At 45.6% G+C, this 22,131-nt stretch overlaps 1 non-coding gene across 1 annotated transcript; it reads left to right on the plus strand.

Annotated features, from left to right (window-relative positions):
* Positions 1–16,218: 16,218 nt before the first annotated feature.
* Positions 16,219–16,325, plus strand: LOC123454908. Its single transcript, XR_006633559.1, has one exon. It is a non-coding gene; the product is annotated as a U6 spliceosomal RNA (small nuclear RNA).
* Positions 16,326–22,131: the final 5,806 nt, after the last annotated feature.

Genomic DNA, 22,131 nt, shown 5'->3' on the forward strand with positions numbered 1-22,131 from the left:
AATGCAGAAAATGAGCAGGTTGGCTTGTCATCACACAGTGTGGCTCCAGTCAGCTTCTAATGTGTTGTGAGACAGCCAACTTCAGGAATGTAAAAAGTTGATCTGATTTCTACCCCCAGGACCCAGAAGGTGATATGATGGGTGTCTCAGCCAGCAAGGAGTTAAACAAGAACCCGAGGGGAAATTAACCTGGTTGAGAGACAAGAGACACAAAGAAGGAGACCAAGTCTAGAGTCTGATCAAGGCCTCAGATTTATTCAGGCAAGCACAAGCTTATATACAGAAAATAAAACCTTCTAGACAGTGCCTACATGCCTGAAGTCTACTCCACAAATGTCTCTGTGTCTGAAGACCGTTTGCCAAGGCCATACGATAAGGCCTCTGTATCTGGAGATCCAAGACCAACTGCAGTTTTCACGGTCAAAAAACAGCTACAGCTCCCAACAGATGGGCACAGACGTCTGGCTACTGTGCACACAGTGGACTGTGACACCACTCAGGACCAAAACAAGCATGCAGCATACTTTCACCGGGCTATAAACAACCCAGTCACCCTCTATCCCCTCTTTTGGGGAATGAGTATTGGGTAGTCATGCTATGGCCACCAGCTCTCTTGGTCATCCACTGGACAACCATCTAAGCAGTAACATCAGAAGACCATTAGCTACCAGTTGGCACACTCAGCAAGGATGTGTGGGAATGCCCAGGATAGGGCCTGGCTGTCTCTTGCAGCAGCAGATTCCAAAAAGTATGATCTCAGTTTCCAGGCTCAAAACACTGGTTGAGGAATGTTGAGAAGCGGACCAAGGTGGTCGCACCTAGAACTGTTCAAATGGTTACACAGTCTCTTGTGAGCTAAACAAGGCCAGTGGGTGGTCATACTTGCCACGTTGGTATAGCCAGCAGGCCTGAGCCTCAAGGGGATCTCTGTGCAGGGCAGGTGGTCGTTAGACTCTGGGTGCCCAGGAGAAGTCCGGAGAACAGAGCAACAAGCCCCTGGTACCAGGGGAGCACTCGGCTCAGCCTATTCTCATTGCCAATTAGAGTTTGTTTGAATTTCCTGCTAAGGGGGAGCTGCTGGGGCAAAAAAACAAAATGCTGACTCCAAGGCTAGAGAGATGGCTTAGTGGGTAAGGCACTTGCCGGCAAAACCAAAGGGCCCAGGTTCAATTCCCCAATACCCACGTAAAGCCAGATGCCCAGGGTGGCTCAGGCACCTGTAGTTTGTTTGCAGTGGAAGTGGCAGAGGCCCTGGCACGTCCATATTCGTTCTCTGTGTGTGTCTCTGTCTGCCTGTCTTTCAAATGAATGACAAATTTAAAAAATGCTGACTCCAGGGCTGGAGAGATGGCTTAGCCATTAAGCGCTTGCCTGTGAAGCCTGAGGACCCCTGTTCAAGGTTCGATTCCCCAGGACCCAAGTGAGCCAGATGCACAGGGAACGCACGCGTCTGGAGTTCGTTTGCAGTGGCTGGAGGCCCTGGCGCGCCCGTTCCCTCTCTCTTTATCTGCCTCTTTCTCTCTTTGTGTCTGTCACTCTCAAATAAATAAATAAAAATAAACAAAAAAATGCTGACTCCAGCATTCAAGGGACCAAGAATCCAGGACTAAAGTGTGCCATGTGAGTGTGAATGCTTGGCATGGAAAAACGTGCAAGAATAAAAACTAAAGGTATTTGTTCTTTTTTTCTCCAAAGACATGACAGTTGAAGATGACCTTTCCTTTCTAAAACATTATCTCAGCCAAGACAACTCTGGTACCGTGCATAATAGAGGGCTGCTGTGATCTGGGTATGACTTAGGGTTCCCTTGGGTTACAGCGATACCCCATTGCGTGTCAGTGATAACCTAATAACAGGAAACAAAACATACTTTAGTTTAAAGGGGTAGAAAGCATCTTTGGGAGCTGAGGAGATAGCTCAGTCTAACAAAGTGCTCAGTGAGGCTCTAGTTTGATCCACAGAACCCACATTAAAATGCCAGGCATAGTGACACATGCCTATAGTCCCAAAAGTCAGGAGGCCAAAACAGGGGAATCCCTAAGGCTCAAGAGCCAGTCTAGCCTAATTGGTGAGTCCCAGGCCCATTAGAGACCCTGTCAGAAAACAACAACAAGAATGGTAGATGGGCTGGAGAGACGGCTTAGCGGTTAAGCGCTTGCCTGTGAAGCCTAAGGACCCCGGTTCGAGGCTCGGTTCCCCAGGTCCCACGTTAGCCAGATGCACAAGGGGTGCAAGCATCTGGAGTTCGTTTGCAGAGGCTGGAAGCCCTAGCGTGCCCATTCTCTCTCTCTCTCCCTCTATCTGTCTTTCTCTCTGTGTCTGTCACTCTCAAATAAATAAATAAAAATTAAAAAAAAAAAGAATGGTAGATGACATACGTGAGGATGATCCGAGGCTGTGCACATGTGTGCGCTGCCATTTCACACACATTAAAATAGTCTTTTGTGGGGCTGGAGAGATTGCTCAGTGGTTAGTGCACTTGACTGTAAAGCCAAAGGACCCAGGTTCAATTCCCCAGGACCCATGTAAGCCAGATGCACAAGGTGGCGCCTGCGTCTGCAGTTTGTTTTCAGTAGCTGGAAGCCCTGACGCACCCATTCTCTCTCTCTCTCTCCCAACTAAATAAAAATAAAATAAAATATTTTTTAAAATCTTTTGACTTTAATGGGCTTATGCAAAAACATACATAATAAAGCCTTCTTAAATAAGATATTTGTTTAAGCAAATTTTAGAGCTTAACTGTAAGCGAAAGAAAACCTTCCTTCCCTAGGTTGCTTCTGGTTAGGTTTTATTCATAGCAATGAGAAAGTTACTCATCATGACGGTACGAACGTAAAGTGTGCTCCATGGCGTCATGTGTCTTCAGGTGAACAGCTGTTAAAGCCCGTGGGCGGTGGGTCTTGGGGTTTATAGTCCAGCGCCCACCTTGCCAGTAGTAACAGCTCATTCTTGCTGCTTCCTCTCTGTGGATGTGTCAAGATATAATGCCTGGTTTTCTGCTCACACCATGCCTTTCTCACCATGGTGAAATTTCCCCTGGAAACTCTAAGTCAAAAATAAACCCTTTCTGAATGTAAGAGCCAAAGGAAGGGTAGAACTCCATACAATATGCTCCCCCAGACACAAAATGGCCTGGATATCCATGACCTCACAGTGCCTGACACTACCTACACAAGACCATTATCAGAAGAGGAAAAGATCATGACATCAAAATAAAAGACTGAGAAGGGGAGGGGATATGATGGAGAATAGAGTTTCAAAGGGGAAAGTGGGGGGAGGGAGGGTATTGCCATGGGATATTTTTTATAATCATGGAAGTTGTTAATAAAAACTTGAAAATAAAAAAGTAAAGGAAATAAATATTTTTTTGAAATTTAAAAAATAAACCCTTTTCTTTCATTAAAAAAAAAAAAGAAAAAAATTAGAGCTTACTACAAAGTACTCAAAGAAAGCATGAAACCAGCCGCTTCAGCCAGTAAATAAAATGTGTGATCCCCAAGGGTTCAAGGCAGAGAATTAGAAATGAGGCAGAGAAGTCAAGGAAGGCAGGATCACCTGCTCACCTACCTCCCAGTGCACAGACCGCTGCTGGATTCTCAGTGAGGACTCAGCAAGTGTTAGCTGACTAGATTCCTGAATTAAAGCTGGCCTGAGTTCTCTCTGGTAGCCTTGAAATAAGTCTCCCTGAGCAAAAGGCAAATTGAATACTAAGTGAGGGGAGACGAAAAGATATTACATCTATCCTGTGATACATTATTTTATTTAAAAATTTTTTAATTAGTATGCATGCATTTAGAGAGGCATAGAAAAAAAGGCTACCAAAGGTTACACCTTGCACTATTACCTCTGAGAACTAGCACTGACTTTAGGTGAGAGGAATACTGCATTTTGCATAATTTGTGTGTTTCTGAATCATTCAACATAGTAAAACAAATTTGTATTGCTTTTTTAGTTAGAAATTCATGGATTACCAGGCCCAGAAAGCCAAACGCCACATGTTCTCTCTCATATGTGGATCCTAGCTACAGATGACTGGGCTTATGCGTGAGAATGAAAATACTTAGTAGCAGAGGCCAGTAAATTAAAAAGGAGACATAAAGAGAAGGGAAAGGAAGGGAGGAGGGTACTTAATAGGTTGATATTGTATATATGTAAGTACAATGATTGTTATGGGGAGGTAATATGATGGCGAATGGAATTTCAAAGGCGAAAGTGGGGGGGGGAGGGAGGGAATTAACATGGGATTTTTTTATAATCATGAAAAATGCTAATAAAAATTAAAAAAAAAGAAATTCATGGATTACGAAAAATTCATAGACATTTTTTATATTTCATGTAAAATACACAAGGCCCTCTAACATGTGATTCTATGAGCAAAATATTTATTTTCTTGTCAGAAAACAAGGTTCAGCACAGCTCATTGTTTCCAAAAGTCATGAAAATTCCTAAATTCTAATATAAATGATCCCTAGTCCCCAAGCCAGTGGCAAGTTACTTTTGGAAATGCTACCAGAAATCTTGAGAGAATGAAATGAACCACAATCAGGCTCAATATTTATATGTGTAACAAATATTTATCACTTACCTAGTAGGCTTGTAAGGAAAACAAGAATTATAGCATGGTAAACATTTTACCCACTGAGCCCTCTTTCCCAACTCAAGTGGGTTTTTAAAATCAATTACTGTCAGAAGTGGCATCTCAGAGGGTGGCATGCCCTCATCAGGGGTGATTGGTGCAGCTTTATTCTTCATCTTGGTAGTTTATTTCTATCTGTGTCATTTAACAAGATGTGGTCATGTGAGGTTTTTCCTGTAAATTCATCATAACTGTAAATGTGGCCATAGAATAACATAGAAACCCAAAGTAAATGAAGCTTTTAAGGGGAACTCTACCTACCTTAGGGGATTGCTCTTTGGGGTTGCATTTTGAAGCCATTGAAATACTTGTTTAGTGATTTATTCACCCTGTAGTTCCTGTAGACAGATGGAGGCACTGGTCTACTTTTCACATTGTGGTGGTGTTTCCTTTTCCAGTATTCTCCTTCTGTATGGAAAAATGTACATAATGGCACTTCCTCCTGGTGACATGCGCAAAAGCACTATTCATCAAATGCTATTTTCCAGAATGGCTTATGGCTCACATTGTTCCTTCAGGTACATAAACATAGGAAAGCCCTTTACTCTTCCCACAGTAGAGAAACCATCCAAGGTTACAAACTCTAAAGCGTGTGCTTTGGAGATTAAGTTCCCTCTTCCTCCCTCCCCCACACCAAACCCATAACTGTATTTGGCCCAGTACTAAATCAAGGTAAATGAGACGTGACCTATTAAAAAGGAAATGAATAATTCGAACGAGGGGGAAATTGCAATTCCTGGCTGGCAGCATGAACATTACGGTTCACATGGATAGATTCGTTCTACCCACTTTGTTAGGTGACCTGCTTTGGGGTGGTATGTCTTTCATCATCAAAATTGCCGCATGAAGTTAGCAAAAAATAATAATAATAATAATAAGTCAAATTGAGTTGAGGTGCTATCGATTTCATATTTTTTTCAAGATTCTTTGTAATGGATCTTTTAAAGCTAATGGATGTATACATAGCAAGCTTCGTGGAATAGTTATTAAGTCTCCTAGAACTTGATCTAAATCAGGGCTCGTGGGTGAATGTTGCCATGGCTAAAACTATCAGCACAATTCCTTCTGTCTTCTAAGTAAGAGCAGAATCAGCCCTGTCCCTCCTTGTGCCCTGTGTGGGACAGTTAAGACAAATCAGGCAGAGTCTGGAACTTATAGATTCACCCAACTGCCAGACATCTCGGCTGAAAACAGAGTGCAGATTGAAAATAAGTATCATCATTATAATCTAAATTTAGATGGCTTATCTGTAGCTGATCATGTAAAGACATATATCCTCTTGTTGTCGTCAAGATGTGTGTCTTCAGAAAGATACTGCTAATTTTATGGAAGCACTGCATCATAAGGTCTGCACTAAATTTTGGATTTACCCTTTATTTTTCATGATTATGCACAATTACATATCAGCTTTTCAGGCAGTTCATGACAGCCCTCAACTGGAAACAACTGAAATGTTCAACCATAGAGAAGTAGATGGGCAAATTATTGATACAATGAGAATGCAAACATTTTTTTTAAATTTTTATTTATTTGAGAGCGACAGACACAGAGAGAAAGACAGAGAGAGGGAGGGAGAGAGAATGGGCGCGCCAGGGCTTCCAGCCTCTGCAAACGAACTCCAGACGCGTGCACCCCCTTGTGCATCTGGCTAACGTGGGACCTGGGGAACCGAGCCTCGAACCGGGGTCCTTAGGCTTCACAGGCAAGCACTTAACCGCTAAGCCATCTCTCCAGCCCAAGAATGCAAACATTTATTGAAACACATCATGGATGGTGATAGTCAGCAATGGAAAATAACTTGCCCTTCAACATGATGGCATCTCAGATATGTGAGGCTGATAAAAAGCAGACACAAGGGCTGGAGAGATGGCTTAGCGGTTAAGGCACTTGCCTGACAAGCCTAAGGACCCATGTTCTACCCTCCAGGTTCCACGTAAGCCTGATGCAAGTTTGCACATGCGCACAAGGTGGCACAAGTGTCTGGGGTCCAACTGCAGTGACTTGGAAGCTCTGGTGTGCCAATTCTCCCTCCACCTCCACCCCCCCATTAAAAAAAAAAAAACAGACTTGAAACAGTGCGCAGTGCATGAGTCCACTTAGAGATTCCAGGGGCTGACAACGTAGCTCAATTGATATAATGCTGGCTTAGAATGCAAAAACCCATAGGTTTGATCCTCAGCACGATCCTTAACACCACATAAAACTGGGCACAGTGGCGCATGTCTGTAATACCAGCCCTTGGGTACTGGAGGCAAGAGGATCAGAAATTCAAGGTCATCCACAGCTACATAGTCAGCTCTTCTTTTTTTTCTTTTTTTTTTTTAAATTTATTTGAGAGCGACAGACACAGAGAGAAAGACAGATAGAGGGAGAGAGAGAAAATGGGCGCACTAGGGCTTCCAGCCTCTGCAAACGAACTCCAGACGTGTGCGCCCCCTTGTGCATCTGGCTAACGTGGGACCTGGGGAACCGAGCCTCGAACCGGGGTCCTTAGGCTTCACAGGCAAGCACTTAACCGCTAAGCCATCTCTCCAGCCCCATGGTCAGTTCTTGACTATGTGAAATCCTGTCTCGCCTCCCCTCCCCCCTGCACAAAAAGGAAAAATGAATTCTAGAAAGGACAAAACTATTACATACTGAAAAAAGAAGACCAAGGATTACCTGGGCCTGGAGTGGGCAATGACCAGTAAAGAGGCACCAGGGAATGTGTGGATGACAGAATGTTCTACGTCACGGTTGCATGGTAGTTTTGAATATGCAAATACTTATCGGTTTATGGACTGTGCCCTTAAAATGGATGAATTTTATTGTATGTAAATTTGTCTCAATGAAGTTCATTTTAGGTCTGGAAGATGCTTCAGTCAGGAAAACACTTGGTGTGCAAGCATGAAGACCTGAGTTTGAATCCCCAACACCCATCTAGAAGGTAGGCGTGCCTGGTGGCCTGACTAGAAGCCCAGTGCTCAGGAGGCAGAGGTAAGATCCCTGGAGCATCTGGCTAACTCGAATAGCCAAATCAAAGAGCTCTGGGTTCCAGTAAGACCCTGTCGTAATAAGTAGGGTGGAGAGCAATTCGAGAAGACACCTAAAGTCAACCTTTGGCCCCCACACATGCACCCACCATTCACCCATGAGTCCACACACATGCATGTATACCACACATGCAAATGCAGAAAGAGATTTTTTTTTTTTCTTTTTGGTTTTTTGAGGTGGGGTCTCACTCTAGTCCAGGCTGACCTGGATTTCACTATGGAGTCTCAGGGTGGCCTTGAACTCACAGCGATCCTCCTGTCTCTGCCTCCCGAGTGCTGGGATTAAAGGCTTGGGCCACCACACCCAGCAAAAAGGGTTAATTTTTAAACAATAGCTTAAAAATATCAACAAAATCTTGGCATTGGAGTATTTATCTGGATGACTCAATGTGAGAGACCAGAAAGGTTATACATTCAGCTTGGTCACAGCTTCTCCTACAGAAGAGGATGTGGAGAGAAGAATTGAAAGGAATGTATTATTTGTTTTGTTTACCTAATATCTTTCTCACAAGTAGTATTACTTTTGCACTAATATATTTTTTTTTTTCTTCAGAAAGGATAAAGTCTAGGAGAAGGGAATGGAACCTGAGCAGACACCCGTTGTTCTGTGTTAAGTGTACTTATTCATGGTATGAGCACGCACGCACATGAGGTAATTGTGTTATCACACTTCAAGCCTGCATGAGGGGGGGGGGCAGTTTTCAAGATACTCTGGGGCTGAGGCTACAAGCTCAGAATCTGGGTTGAGATGTTTTTGTGAAGGTGGGGGCAGGGCGAGGGAAAAAGCTTCTCCAAACAAAATATAATCGGAAGCCAATTACTTGGCTATAGAGATGGTTGGGGACAGTCCTGAATAACCTTCCAGAGTATGAAAACCTAGGGGCAGGGCTGGAGAGATGGCTCAGCAATTAAGGCGCTTGCTGGCACAGCCAAAGGACCCAGGCTGGATTCCCCAGTACCCACATAAAGCCAGATGCACAAGGTGGTGTGTGCACCTGGAGTTCATTTGCAGTGGTTGGAGGCCCTGGGGCACTCATCCTCTCTATTTGCCTGTTTCTCTCTCCCTTGATCTCTCACAAATAAATAAATTAAATTTTAAAAACAACTCTTAGGGGTAGAACCTTGAGGCTCCTAGACAACTTCTCTCATTTCACAGAGGATGTGTATCCCATCTTTATTATAAACAAACAAACAACGCAAACTGACCCTCCTCAGCTGGGTTAAAGTGAAGCCAAACTTTTTTGATTGTTTAATCTGTCATGTTAGTGAGTTTCAGAGACAAAGAGATAGAGATGTTTTTAGAGGTCAATTTTTGTGGTGGCTTTTTTTTTTCTTTGAGATAGGGTGTCATGCTAGCTCAGGCTGACCTGGAAATCACCCTGTAGTCTCCGGGTGGCCTTGAACTTGTGGTGATCCTCCTACCTCTGCCTCCCGAGTGCTGGGATTAAAGGCATGCACCACCACGCCTGGCTTTTTTGTAGTGACTTTTGAGCATAAGAAGTGGAGAGCAGCGAGCAGGGCTAAACAGACACCTCCTCACAAGCAGGTCTTTGAGGGTTGTTCTCTGAAAACTTTGGGGGGTCAGAGGTCCATGGGGAAAGGGATGCTTCATTCTGATTACATACACCGAACAGAGACCAATAATTTTTTATGAGAAAAAGAATGGATGTGCCAGGACCTCCAGCCACCCCAATCGAACTCCAGACACATGTGCCACTTTGTGCATCTGGCTTACGTGGAATCTGGGGAGCCGAACCTGGATCCTTAGGCTTTGCAGGCAAGCGCCTTAATCACTAAGCCATCTTTCCAGCCCCAGAAACCAATAATTTTCAGATGAGCCCATCATGCAATATGCCTTTCCACGGGGTCAAGGAAGTTTAGCAGGCCTCTGTCTCTCGGGCTTGTTTTCAGAAGCTTTTGAACCCAGATTCTCATAGCCCAGGAGGCCTATGACTGACTGACCTGCCTGCGTACGGTCCACTTTGGAAAGAGAAACTTCCCCGGTGGTATGGGAAAGACAACACTAAGCTAATCCTGAAGGGAAACTTTAAACCAAAGCCCAACCAAGCAAGAGAGTGGGAGAGAGACTGGCAGCTGAAGCAGGCCAGACATAAAAGTCCTATTGTCCTTGCAGGGGATGGAGGCTCACAGCCGCATGATCGCATGATCGCATGCTAGGCCAGACCTGTGGTTTGGGCTGCATTGGGACACTTCTGCCCTGGAGAGCACATTCCAATGGCAGTTTTCCCCCAAAACTCTCCAGCCGGCAGAAGAACTCAATGAAGGCCTGGGGAAGGCAGACGTTGGGAGGTCATGTGGAAACTCTTCCCGTACTTAGGGGTCTTCTAATATTAAATCTGCCAGACCAAAAAAAAAAGGAGTAGCAGGGCCCATGGGGGTAGCCAAAGGGTGGGTTAAAAGGTGAAGAGAGTAAGGGAAGGGAGGCACCCCAGTTTAGTTAGAGCCTGTACAAGAATCCAAGACTGAGCCCAGGTCCTAGGAGGTTTCTGAAGCCTCAACCCCTAGAGGCTCTTGCTTATGGCATCTAAATACTTAATAAAAATCCCTTCCGAAAGCCGGGCGTGGTGGCGCACACCTTTAATCCCAGCACTCGGGAGGCAGAGGTAGGAGGATCACCGTGAGTTCGAGGCCACCCTGAGACTCCATAGTGAATTCCAGGTCAGCCTGGGCCAGAATGAGACTCTACCTCGAAAAAAAAAAAAAAAAAAAAAAATTAAAAAAATCGGGAGCAGATACAGCTCAGTTGGTAAAGTGTTCACCTTACAAAATCAGGAGCGGAGTTCAGCCCCTGGTACAGTTTGTACATCTGAAACCCCAGAGCTAGAGAGAGAGAGAAAGAGGACACCTGGAGCTCACTGGCCACCCAGTCCAGCCTAATTGGTCAGTTCCAGGCCAATGAGAGAGCCTGTCTCAAAATGTAGGTGGATTATTCCGGGCTTGGTGGCACACGCCTTTAATCCCAGCACTCGAAAGGCAGAGGTAGGAGGATCACCATGAGTTCAAGGCCAGCCTGAGGAAACGAGTGCAGACCATCAGGCTTTGTATGCAAATGGTTTTTAACCCTCCCTTCATATTCATCCTTCTCCTCATCCTCCTTTTCTTACTCTTTCTCTCTCTCTTTATTTCCTTGTCAGAGTCTCACTATGTATAGTCCAGGCTGGCCTGAAACTTCCTATATAGAAATAGAAACTCCCACTGGGTGTGGTGGCGCACGCCTTTAATCCCAGCACTTGTAGGAGGATCACTGAGAGTTCGAGGCCACCCTGAGACTACATAGTGAATTCCAGGTCGGTCTGAGCTAGAATGAGACCCTACCTCAAAAAAATCAAGAAAATAAAAATAATTTAAAAAATATAGGTGGATGGCTGAGCTAGAAAGATGGCTTAGCAATTAAGGCGCTTGCTTACAAGACTATGGACAACACATGTTTGACTCTCCAGATCCCACATAAGCCATACGTACAAGATGATGCGAGCTTGCAAGGTTGCACACACACACAAGGTGGTGTACACATCTGGAGTTCGATAACAATGACTGGAGACCCTGGCATGCCAATTCTCTGTCTCTCTCGCTTTCTTGCTTGCTCTTTCTAAAATAATAAATAAATAAATAAATAAATGGCCAGACTGTTGGGCTTGTCTCAAAAAAAGAAAAAGGTGAATGGCATTCCTGAGAATAACATCAAAGGTTATCTTTTGCCTTCCATATGCCCTCACATATATGTGCATGCACACATGTACCCACATACTACATGCATGCAAAGAAAAAGATGCCTTCCAAGAATGAAAATCACCAAGATAAAGATTTATTTATTTATTTATTTATTTGAGAGTGACAGATAGAGAGGAAGAGGCAGATAGAGACAGAGAGAGAGAGAATGGGCACACCAGGGCCTCCAGCCACGGCAAATGAACTCCAGATGCATGCGCCCCCTTGTGCATCTGGCTAACGTGGGTCCTGGGGAATTGAGCCTCGAACCAGGGTCCTTAGGCTTCACAGGCTAGCGCTCAACCCCTAAGCCATCTCTCCAGCCCCAAGATAAACTTTTAAAAGAATTAGCATGAAACCGGATGTGGTGGCGCACGCCTTTAATTCCAGCACTTGGGAGGCAAAGGTAGGAGGATTGCCAAGAGTTCAAGGTCACCCTGAGACTACACAGTGAATTCCAGGTCAGCCTGGGCTAGAGTGAGACCCTACCTAGAAAAAACAAAAATAAAATTTAAAAATTTTAAAAAGAATAAGCATGAAGAGCTGTAACTTCGTTACTCAGTGGACTGAAGCATGAAAATCACAAGTTCAAAGCCAACTTAGACCATGTAAGGAGTTTTTTCTTTTCTTTTTTCATTTTTTGTTTTTCTAGATAGGGTCTCACTCTAGCTCAGGCTGACCTGGAATTCACTATGTAGTCTCAGGGTGGCCTCGAACTCACAGTGATCCTCCTACAAGTGCTAGGATTAAAGGCTTGTGCCACCACGCCCGGTGGGAGTTTCTATTTCTATATAGGGAGTTTCAGGCTAGCCTGGACTATACATAGTGAGACTCTGACAAGGAAAGAAAGAGAGCGAGATAGAAAGAAAAAGAGAATGAGGAGAAGGATAAATATGAAGGGAGGGTTGAAACCATTTGCATACAAAGCCTGATGGCCTGCCCTCGTTTCCCCAGTACCCAAGTAAAGCCAGGTGCACAAATGGTGCATGTGTCTGGAGTTCATTCTGGCACACCCATATATTTCTGTTTCCTCACAAATGAGTAAATAATAAAGGCTTTTTTATAAAGAAAAAAAAGAAAGAGATTGAAAGGCAAGGGGAAAAGAAAGAAAAAAGAAAAGAGAGAGTGGATAGACCACTGACAGAATAGCGGAGTAGAAAGATACTGAGCCATGAACTTGAGTCAGTAACTTTGGATAAGTCACCTACTGGTTTGGGCTCTGCTTCTGCCATCCTTCCAGACCTGGCATCCTGAGAGTCTCTGCGCATGTGCCTTCAGCATCCAGAGAATTGGGGCTTTTAAAAAAAAAAAATATATATATATATATATATACCCTTCTATCTTCTCATGCCATTATCACACTGGTAATTGTTAGGAAGGGAACTTTGCTCTAACAAAAAGCATAGCCAATGCATATGTCTGATGAATTGGGACACTTATATGTGTGTATGAACACACACGCACACACGCACACACACACACACACATACAGAGAGAGAGAGAGAGAGAGAGAGAGAGTCTTAAAATGGCCAGAGATAGCTTGAACAATTTAAGATCAATGGTTAATTGAAGATAATTTTGCATGTGCTTTGAAATGAGCCAATTTTCTAGATCAATTTATTTGAAGACTCTGGCAAGATATTTGACCTTTGAAAGCATTATAGAGGTGGTCTTCGAATACAATGGAGAAATCAGGGCCTAAGTGAGTCAGAACTACCCAGAGCCCACACAGAGGAGTTTAGGCCCTTATTACTATCTTTGTTAATCAGTTGCCATTTGGAGAATCACACTTACTTGACAGTGAGATTTAAAGTTGATTTATCTTTGCATCTTTGAGAGATACCTGTACAGAAATTGTTAAGCAAATATTTACATAATAAATGAATACCTCCCTCCAAATAGACAGGACTTTTTTTTTCCTTACAAACTAAGACACCTTGAATCAAAGTAGATAACATTCATTTAGCTATGCATCAGTATCATGGATTCCAGGAACATTAGACAATGACCCTTGACTATAATCTATTGTAAGCCTCCCCGCCCCCTTTTTTTTTTAATGAGAGAGAGAGAAAGAATCAGTGCACCAGGACCTCCAGCCACTGAAATCAAACTCCAGATGCTTGCACCACCTTGTGCGTGTGCATGACCTTTGTGCTTGTGTCGCCTTGTGTGTCTGGCTTATGTGGGTCCTGGGGAATATGAACCTGGGTCCTTAAGCTTCGCAGGCAAGAGCCTTAACCACTAAGCCATCTTTCCAGCCCTGAACCTCTCATTTCATGGATTAGAAGAGACCAAGGATCACAGAGACTAAATAAACTATCTGAGGTCACATAGCTAATCTGTAACAGAACCCAGTGTTTCTGGCATCTAACCCAAGGGATTTTTTTTTTTTTCCACCAAACCACCCTGTCTTGAGAATGACAAGAGCACAAATAAAGAATCTCTGCCCTTATATATAGTCTCCCTAACCCGTCATTATGGAGGGAGAAGCGTTCAGCTGTTTTAATTGCCACCTGCAGAAGTACTTGGCGGTCCTGCTACGATTACATTTTTGGCAAGCCCCGGCGAGAGGCGGTTTGAACAGCTAAGGCAAAGTGAGAAAGAAACACGGTGTAATAAAGGCTTTTTTTTTTTTTTTTTTTTTTTTTTGCCAGGTTGGAATTAAGTGCTCTGAGCTTGGGCTGCTGGCTTTTGGGTGACGTCAGGATTGCTGTTTTCATGCTTCAGTGAGCAGGAAATTGGAGCTCAAGATCTGACAGCCACCCAGTCTTGCCCAAGCATCACCCCTTCCAGCCCAAGCAAAAGTGTTAAGTTTTGCTTGCTCAGAACAGTTCCATTCATACCAGAGGTTCTGAGGAAGCTGCCTTGCCGTGATTTTGTGTCACCCAAGCTGCCCCTCTACGTGATTGCTTAGAGCTGAAATTTCGGAGGAGCATTCGGGCCCATAAGGAGGCCAATAAGCCCCATAGATCCGACGGCCTGCAGGCCCGCCACAGGTCAGGTCGCTACTGTTCTAGGGGTGGGTGGAGCTGAGCAGTGACCAGACAGCATTAAGACTCAGCCAGGAAATTAGTGAAGGTGCAAATTGCATAGTCGTGGCTGCAGGGCAAGAGGAAAATTACAGGTCATTGCCCAAAGGGAGAGAAATAGCAGGGTGGTATTTTGGAACCTGGCATCAGGGAGCCACTAGGCATAGTCATCACTGCTTACAAAGAAAAAAGAAAAAAGCAGGGCTGGAGAGATGGCTTAGTGGTTAAGGCACTTGCCTGCAAAGCCAACCTGCAAAGCCAAAGGACCCAGGTTCAATTCCCCAGGACACACGTAAGCCAGATGCACAAGGTGGCGCACGTGTCTGGAATTTGTTTGCGGTGACTGAAGGCCATTCTCTCAGTCTGTCTGTCTATCTATCTATCTATCTATCTATCTATCTATCTATGTGCCTACTTACCTCTCCAAAATAAATAAAAATAAAAAATATTTTTAAAGGCAACTTTTGTTTTTGTTTTTGTCTTTTTTTTGAGGTAGGGTCTCTCCCTAGCTCAGGCTGACCTGGAATTTACTGTGTAATCTCATGGTGGCCTCAAACTCACAGTGATCCTCCTACCTCTGCCTCCTGAGTGCTGGGATTAAAGACGTGCACCACCACGCCTGGCAACTCTTTTTTTTCTTTTTGTAGCACAATATACAAATGATCAGTGACTTTTATGACCTCAACGTTCCCTCTAACCTACCTACACCCAGGTCAAGACAGACAGTGGAATGCCTCCCTGTGTCTACTGGCTGACACTCCGTCCAGGGGGCGCTGCTAATCTACTTCGTCCTTTTCTTGTGTTTTTAAAATTTTTTATTTATTTATTTGAAAGAGAGAGAGAGGGAGAGAGGATAGGAGCACCAGGGCCACCAGCCACTGCAAACAGATGCATGTGCCAGCTTGTGCAGCTGGCTTGTGTGGGTACTGGGGAATCGAACCTGGGTCCTTTGGCTTTGCAGGCAAGGACCTTAGCTATTAAGCCATCTCTTCGGCTCTCTTGTTTTTTTTCTTGCAGGCCAAGTAGCAAGTTAGGAGAAGATCTGTCAGTGGGGTTTTTCCAGGTTGTTCTGCAGCTCAGTTGCTGAAGGCCAAAGGTGGCAATCCACTGGTCTTCCTCAGCAGCCCCTCTGGTGCACGTTGCTCTTGAAGGGATCAGATTGGGAGATGGAGTTGAGCAACTCCTAAAAGAAAGGAGATATTAAAGGGAACAGCACTGGGCTGGTCCTTGGTCTCCCACGTCCTGGCCGGGCTGGCCTTTGCCCTAAAGAAGCTGGCAGAGGAAGACCCACGTACAGAATCCTCTAGCATTGAAGCTCTTGGTCAAATTGCACAGCCGTGGGCTGTTCACTGAGGGCTGCTTCTGTTTCTTTTTTGGTGTTTTTGTGGTGTTTTTTTCTTATTGCAGGCTTTCTGAGTTTCCTTAGAGTGGTCAACCATGCAGGGGAGGAGTGTAGATTGTTTCACTTCCGTGGGTTTCCTGTCAGGCGACAAACTCAGGCCTCCAAGGCTTGGCAGCCTCGACACTGATTTTTTTGTGGCCTGGCGTCATGGCTTGGTTTGCCACCTGGCTGCAAGGGACTCTTCTACCCTGAGAGCAACAGTGTTTGGGGAATAATCAGGAGTTTTTAAAATAGGTTTCATATTCTGGTTGTGAGTTTGGGTTTGGCTTCTCTTCAGCTCATAGCATTGTGCACACCAGTGTGTGTGTGTGTGTGTGTGTGTGTGTGTGTGTGTATGCATGTGTGTGTCAGAGTAACGCATTTCGGTGTGAACTGCAAAAATAGCAGCCAGTGCTCACATTGGCGGTACATGTACTGAAAGTGGACCAATACATAGAAAATTAGCATGGCTCCTACACAAGGATGGCATGCAAATTCCTGAGGTATTCCATAATTTTAAAATAAACTGGGCACTGGAAGATGTCTCAGTGGGTAAAGCACCCAAGCATTATGACCTGAGTTGAGATTTCAAGATTCCATGTCAATGGCCAACAAGATGGCACAAGCCTGTAATTCCAGCACTCCCAGCGCTGGGGAGGCTGGGACAGGCAATTCTTAGGGTTCACTGGCTGACTGGTCTAGCCCAATAGTTGAGTTCTACATTCAGCCTCAAGGAATAGGATGGCAATGAGGGATAAGACAGATGACCTTGAACTCTGGCCTCCACACGTGTGTGCAGGCATGCACACCATACATATATACATATGCAAAGAAATAATAAAATGAAGTTGGAGTTGGGATTTTTTTTTTCTGTTTTCTGGGGTGATAAGGAGATTGCTCAGGGTCTCAGTGGAGGAGAGGTGTTACCGTGGTCACTGGGTCCTTGGCTTATGGGAAGAGGTTCTAGTTACTTCTCAACCCACTAAAATTTAGTTTCCCTGGCTCTATCTCTGATCTTCTACTAAAGCCCCAAGACTCTTTTTTTTAAATTTTTATTAGCATTTTCCATGATTATAAAAATATATCCCATGTTAATTCCCTCCCCCCCACTTTCTCCTTTGAAATTCCATTCTCCATCATATTATCTCCCCATCACAATCATTGTACTTACATATATACAATATCAACCTATTAAGTACCCTCCTCCCTTCCTTTCTCTTCCCTTCATGTCTCCTTTTTAACTTACTGGCCTCTGCTACTAAGTACTCTTTTTTTTTTTTAAATAGGTTTCTTTTTTAAATTTTTTTAAATCATTTTTATTTATTTATTTCAGAGCAACAGACAGAGAGATAGGCAGATAGAGAGACAGAATGGGCGCGCCAGGGCCTCCAGCCACTGCAAACGAACTCCACACGGGTACACCCCCTTGTGCATCTGGCTAATGTGGGTCCTGGGGAACCGAGCCTCGAACCGGGGTCCTTAGGCTTCACAGGCAAGCGCTTAACCACTAAGTTATCTCGATCCTGATTTTCAGTCAGCTTCCTGGTGGAGCTGGCACTGTTGACCCCTTCCACCACCAGGACATTTTCTTCTCTGTTGGCCACCAAGAGACCATCTATCCAAGCTTTTCTCCTGTACCTCAAGTTCTTCCAACTCAATCCTTCTTGCAGTCTCTCCTTCCACTTATCTTTCTGACATTGTTCTTTCCTGACACTCTCTGTTCAAGACGTCTTCTACTCCCCACCTTTCTTCCTGTGGGCCATCATATATGCCCACTGGCTTCAACCTCAGATCTAGATCTCTAGGTAAACATCTCTCCTTAAAGTTCCAGACTGACCACTGGCCTCTTCATTACCCTCTCTATAAGCATCAGTAATAATTGGGGCTGGGGAGATGGCTTAGTGATTAAGCACTTGCCTATAAAGCCTAAGGACCCTGGTTTGAGGTTCGATTCCCCAGGACCCACGTAAGCCAGATGCACAAGGTGGAGCATGCATCTGGAGTTCGTTTGCAGTGGCTGGAGGCCCTGGAATGCCCATTCTCTCTCTCTCTCTCTCTCTCTCTCTCTCTCTCTCTCTCTCTCTCTCCCTCCCTCTCTCTCTCTCTCTCTCTCTCCCTCTTTCTTTCTCTGTCTATTGCTCTCAAATAAATAAAAATAAACAAAAATATTTTAAAAAGTACCAATTGACCTTAACCCCCACTGCACCTTACAATCACAGCAGCTTAAAAAATAATCCAGGACTAGAGAGATGGCTTAGCAGTTAAGGTGTTTGCCTGCAAAGCCAAAGGACGCAGGTTCTATTCCCCAGGACCCACATTAGCCAGATGCACAGGGTGGCACATGCGTCTGGAGTTCATTTGCAGTGGCTGGAGTGCCCATTCTCTCTCTCTCCCTCTTTCTCTCTGTCAAAAAAATAATAATAATAGTCCATGTGTGGGCCGGCACACCTTTAATCTCAGCACTTGGGAGGCAGAGGAGGAGGATCATCATGAGTTCAAGGCCACCCTGAGATTACATAGTGAATTCCAGGTCAGCCTGGACCAGAGTGAGATTCTACCTGGGATGGTGGGGGAAGGAATCAATGTGTGGGTGTTATTACCTGAGCTACTGATTTAATCTGTCTGGATGGGATAGGCCCCAGCCATGATTACAGTCCCTCAATGGCCATGGTTTGTGCTGTGAAGGTAGCACCCCTTCAATAAACATCACATTTTGCATTTTGATCTCCTGCCCCCCAAACTAGCTACATCCAACACGATACTCTTGAGCTGTAGCAATGAGCTACAGCTACCAGTTAACTATGCAACCATGAAGGAAAATAAGCAATACTCAATGGCGTACCATGTTACTAAGGTGAGGTAGAATCTGAAATGCATTTTACATACAGTATTGTTGAGTTCTGGTGCTTTGTCAGGACGTAACCCTGTGGTAAGATGAGGAGCATCCATGCTGTTCAGTTTCTCCGGGGCTTCTAGTGAATAGTCAGAAATGAGGACTCTGTGGCACAAGGTTCAATGGCCATAGAGCCGAAGCACTTGGCAAGGAATCCCTTCACGTGCCCAAGCTTGTTCCTCCTCCAGGGCAATAAATCACAATGCTGACCCTTACAGCTCCAAAGTTAGGAAGGATGTTAATGGTGGGGGGGGGGGACCGAGACTGAGCAAAATCTAATTCAGAGGACTAATTCTCCACCTTTCTACTCCTTTCTGAACACACTCCCGCTCTGATCCTACTTAAATGCCAGTCAGTGGGATGCCTGCCTAGCATGCACAAGGTCCTGGTCTTCAGCACCACATAAAGCTCAGCGTGGTGGCAACATGTCCGTAATCCCAGCACCGAGGAGGTAGACAAAGCAAGATCAGAAGATCAAGGTCATCTTCAGCTATACCGTGAGGCCAGCCTGAGCTACAGGAAACCCTACCTCGAAAAAACAAAATAAAATAAAACAAACCAGAAATACCACCGGACTTAAGAGGTCAGTGAGGAAGTGAAAAAAAAAAAACAAAAATCCGCTGTCACATGGTGGCCAGCAGATGCGGTCCAGTTAGACTCACACTCATACTGGCTGGTCTCCCAGACTGGTTACCCTCTGCCTGGCTGCCCCTAAAAATGGGAAGGACCTGGGCTGGAGAGATGGCTTAGCGGTTAAGCGCTTGCCTGTGAAGCCTAAGGACTCCAGTTCGAGGCTCGATTCCCCAGGACCCACGTTAGCCAGATGCACAAGGGGATGCACATGTCTGGAGTTCCTTTGCAGTGGCTGGAGGCCCTGGCACGCCCATTCTCTCTCTCTCACTCACTCTCAAATAAGTAAAAATAAACAATTTTTTTTTTTAATGGGAAGGACCTTGCGTTGTTACTCCATGTACTGCTGGGCTCAACGCTCTGGACCTCGGACAGGGTCTTCTGTCTCCCACCTTTGTATATATCCTGCAGATCCGCAGGTCTATTCTGATGCCACCATCCAGCGCGAGGAAGTGGGGGCAGAAGGTGGCAGTGATATTCCCTGGTTGCACCAACACATCGCAGACCTGACAGGTTTCTGGTAACTTTCTCTATTTCATCTGCCATCAGCTGTGTCCCTGCGAGGCACCTGCCCTCCTAAATCGCACACTGGAGGGCCGCGTCCTGCTGAAGATGCCTGCGCCTCTCTGAGATGCGATGCGCGGCTCCTCCGCTAGAGGCGCGCTCCGAAGCCCGCACGCGCTCAACTGAGCCGCCAGTGTGATCAGATCCGGGTGGGAACTGCGGGCAGAGCTGGTCATCTTCAAAAGGGCAGCTGGGCCACCAGTCCAGGACCGCTCCAATCTGACAGTTTGAGGTCCCCAAGGCCCTGTACCACCTCACTTTTCCAGGGAGACCCGCACCTCCTTGAAAAAAAAAAAAAAAGAAATCACTCTGTAAATTGCTACAAACCGTCCTGCTCACTCCTCCCTGGGATTTCAGCCTCCCTGCTAGGGCAATCCTGGCCGCATAACTCTAAACGTCTCCCTGCGCCAGGCTCTGCCTTTAGGTGTCCTAACCAAGATCTCAAGGTCGGCATCCTGACCCACCGAAGCTTTTTATGGCCTCTGTAACCTGGGGCACATTAAATAATCTCGCAGACGCTGGGTTGGCTGGTCTGTAAAATATGGAGACTATTCCTGCCCGTGCAGTTGTGAGGAGGAAGCGAATGTAAGACACACACAGCCCAGAATAAACACATTAGAGGTAGTTGAAACGCTTGCGTAGGTGTCACGGTAGCATCACGTAAAGTCATGTAGGCGAATTGTTTGTGTTATTATTACTGCCAAATAATCAGATTGCTTCCTCCTCCTCTTCTTCCTCCTCCTCCTCTTCTTTTCCTTTAAACGTTCATCCTCTCGACCTGCATCATTCTGGGAAAGAACCGTGCACACTTGCACTTGAGACTCCATAGAAAACAGCCTGACCCAGTGCCTAGTTGTAATTTCCTTGGGGGCTTTGAAAGGGTCTTTGCCAGGCCAGCGCGTGCGGCACTTCTGTTTGCAAGGAGGCAGTGAGAAAATTACATCCCTGGTTTAGGAGAGTCAAACATAAACAGTTCACAGTAGGACTCTTTGGATGAGCTAGTTCATTTCTCTTTCGTGGTTTTCTTCTTGGTCGTTGATGGTCCACTGCAGACTAATGCAATGCTGATGTGTCTTAATATTAATGGGTCAGAGATGAATTCGGTCTTGGGAGTGACCATGGGGGCCGAAACAAGACCAAGTAAAATTCATTCTCAATCTCTGTCTCTGTCTCTGTCTCTCTCTCTCTCTCTCTCTCACGTCTGAGTCTCCTAGGGAAGCATCTTCCAGATTATGTCTGCATTTAAACGCCCCTGCTTCTTCACTCATAATTTTCTGCCTGAGCAAAAAGGGAGTGCGGCCTGGGGGCGTGGTGGCGCATTCCTTTAATCCCAGCACTAGGGAGGCAGAGGGAGGAGGATCTCTGTGAGTTCGAGGTCACCCTGAGACTACATAGTGAATTCCAGGTCAGCCTGGGCTAGAGTGAAATCCTACCTCGAAAAAACAAAACAAAACAAAACAAAAAGGGAGTGCGCTGCTGACAAGAGAGGCCCTCTGGGCTGTGCAGGGGGTGGCGCTATTTAACCCTTTGTAAGTGAAATGCGGCTGGACCAGGCACGCCACCCCCCCCCCCCTAGCTGCTCTCCCCACTGCACCTGCTGTGCAACGTTAAAGGTGACCCAAAGCAATCTTTGGGGTCATTGTGGGTGACAGCAGACTCACAAGAAGGTGGCCTTTTACGGATGAGGCCAGATTGGGGGGGGGGGGCGGGATTGCCTGCGCCCTTCTTCTCCAACTGTCCTCTGGCCGACAAAGCACTGTGAACACCGTGTTCGCTGAAAGAGACCCGAGAGCGTCTGCCGCCCTGTGACTGCAGCATCCCGGGTGTTTCCCAAGGAAGCCTGGACTGTGCCAGGGGGCAATGCCCTGACTCCCCTTGCCCTCCTAGACCAGAAGACAAGCTCTGCAGACATTCTGCTGGTCTCTTGCAAGCTAAAAGTAGACTGGGCGCAGCAGCCAAGTTTCTACCTTTTAAAAGGAGAAACAAAACAAACAAACAAACAAAAAACCCGGTGCGTGCTTTGTCCTCAACTGGAAATGCAAAATCTGAACCAGGGCCAGAAAGTTGAGAAAGTTGGTGGTGCCACCAAGCGCCCTTTGGGAATGTGCGCTCCTGGGTGTTTGCAGTAGCGCTGGGTTGCGGCAGCCACATTTATACACTCGTTGCGGAGGTGGGGATGGGGGCCATCAGGAAACCCACGACCCCCATCCGTATGGAAAGCCTTTCTTTCCTCCCGG

This window comes from Jaculus jaculus, chromosome 14, assembly GCF_020740685.1.
Source record: "Jaculus jaculus isolate mJacJac1 chromosome 14, mJacJac1.mat.Y.cur, whole genome shotgun sequence".
Lineage (NCBI taxonomy): Eukaryota > Metazoa > Chordata > Mammalia > Rodentia > Dipodidae > Jaculus > Jaculus jaculus.